The 2,500-nt window shown below is 40.4% G+C and overlaps 1 protein-coding gene across 6 annotated transcripts in view; it reads right to left on the bottom strand.

Moving 5' to 3' along the window:
• The window catches only part of znf532 (zinc finger protein 532), a 19,348-nt gene that overhangs the window by 16,056 nt on the left and 792 nt on the right, over positions 1–2,500 (bottom strand). The window lies entirely within an intron of this gene.

The raw sequence follows: 2,500 nt of genomic DNA, 5'->3' as shown, positions 1-2,500 counted from the left end.
GTTGTAACGAGGAGCTGATGTTTATTTCCTATTGTTTTTATTACACTTAATGTCTACTAGTATGTGCACCTCTAACCATCACACCCATACATTGCTCTTCCCCAAACTACACTAGAACATCTCTGTATGCAGCAGCTTTACAATTCCCTTCACTAAGATCCGCAGACACGACAACGTCCCTGTGCACAAAGCCCCAGAGCTCCATAAAGACACGGTGTAACAGCGTTTAGCTCAGGAGTTATTGACTCGGGAAACTCCGACCTGTGAATATGTGGCCGACTTTACTTAAGACGCCGAGGCGCTTTTTTCCTTCTCGATAGGTGAGTAACGTTGGTTTTGCTTTGTTACACAGAACTAATATTTGCCTTTGTCCTTTACATCATTATGCTTGTGTGGCATTTTTGCTTGTTTGTTTATCTACAATCGTATTGTTCTTCCCTTCAGCTATGATAAAGACACGTTTCTTTCCGTTAGTCGCCCGGGTTACGTATGTACGTGTGGGCGGAGCTATCGATACAGGGGTGGGACCCGTTTGGGTTAGGGGCGTGTTTGTTTTGGTGATTTTATATGTCGACATTGGCTTTCAAACGACGGAGACCGCACCTTTAATATTTGCTAGGAAATATAAGTTCATTACACACTTGTGTCTGATTGGCTGGTGTATTTCTACTCATGGGCACATGAGATGATAATACTCTGCTATTACTGTACACTTTCCACAGGTTGTAGATAACAATAGCTTACAAAACAAATAAAAGATTAGAAACGATAGAAACAAATAAAAGAATGCGGTTCAGTTCGTAAGCAGGACGACGCCAGAGATCTGACGGCGTGTTCGACTACATTAGTCTTGCTGTATGATTTGTATTATGAAGTCAGTGTGTTATTTGGGTTGATATCAGATCAGCAGGAGGCATCAGCTGACACTCGGAGCTCTCGCAGCTCTCTTATCTTTTAGACGGCAGCCAAGCCGAGGACGAGCGCTCGGTTTGAACTCTGACCTCTAACACCGTCCTGACTTTTCAACTTTTACCTTTTACTTCATCCTTGAACACACAGAGGTTAAAATCATGAAGTATGTAACGTGTGTTTGTGTAAAAGCAGAGCGGAGCTTCGCATCATCAACACACCAGGCAGTAAATCAGCAGGAAATGATGTGCATTTCCTGGACACTTAGTCACTCTTGGAAAAATAGCATCCTAAAAAAAAAAAGCCTGTGAATTTAATATCACGATCTCTAATCATGTCTCTCAAGTTGCGTTTACAATATGAAAAAAAAGGACTTTATATGAGATGTACTATATAACAGAGCTGCTGAATATAATGATATAATATTAATTAATTCATCCATTTCCTACCGCTTATCCGAACTTCTCGGGTCACGGGGAGCCTGTGCCTATCTCAGGCGTCATCGGGCATCGAGGCAGGATACACCCTGGACGGAGTGCCAACCCATCACAGGGCACACACACACTCATCCACTAACACACTCACACACTACGGACAATTTTCCAGAGATGCCAATAAACCTACCATGCATGTCTTTGGACCGGTTGAGGCGAACGTGCTAACCACTATATATATTTCATAAGCGTAATTCGGTTAACGGCCTTGAGCTTCACCTCAACCTTTTCTGCAGGATAAAGTGAAATCTTTACCAAAGAGTCACTTCAGATGTTACACGTCCTTAATCACTGGAGATTTTCTAAAGTTTCAGAGACTCGCTGTAATGACATCACCCTATATATCCTATCAGACTAATCCTGTCCAAATACAACTTGCTTCAGATTCGGCCGCTTCAAGCCGCCTCAGCTTTCTTCAGAAACTAAATAAGTAATGAACTCACTTCATTACAAGTCCAAATCTACTCTGAGAGTGTATATATACTTTATGGACCATGTTTTTATTTCTATACAGCGTTTTATAGTAAATAAAAGACGCTGTCACTTTACCAGATGCAAGATCATTCCCAGAGCTCATTACATTATAATAGGCTTTATATTAATCTCTGCTGGCTGCTTTAAAAATCACTACACAAGTCCTTTCCCACAGAACATACTGATAGATACTGAGGCGTCTAATGTGATATACTACACTATTAATATACTACCTACAGCTATAATACCTCTATAATCCTTACATACGTCCTTTATGGAAGGTTAAAAGATGGCACACTTTCAAAAAACATGCTTCAAAAAACAGATCCACAAGTTTGTAAAAGTAATCCCACATGAACAGGGTTGATGAGTTGACGAATAGTAATAAAGTTGTTACTCTACATCACCTCTGCATGTAAAACTAATCCCATGTGAATAAAGCTCATGTCGGACTCTGCTGTTTTATCACCTACATTCTTACAGTGCTCGTTTTTTTTTTTTTTTTTTAAATAAATACACTTTAAATGGCTTTCAGAAATGTCTGTAAATCCCCTACAGTCGTGACCACAACCTAAACACACACACTAAAGGTACCCAAGATTTCTCAAACCTCCGAAGCCAAT

This window comes from Tachysurus fulvidraco, chromosome 21 (genome assembly GCF_022655615.1).
Source record: "Tachysurus fulvidraco isolate hzauxx_2018 chromosome 21, HZAU_PFXX_2.0, whole genome shotgun sequence".
Classification (NCBI taxonomy): domain Eukaryota; kingdom Metazoa; phylum Chordata; class Actinopteri; order Siluriformes; family Bagridae; genus Tachysurus; species Tachysurus fulvidraco.
The sequence above is the reverse complement of the archived record's forward strand: the minus strand, read 5'-3'. Positions and strand labels throughout refer to the sequence as shown.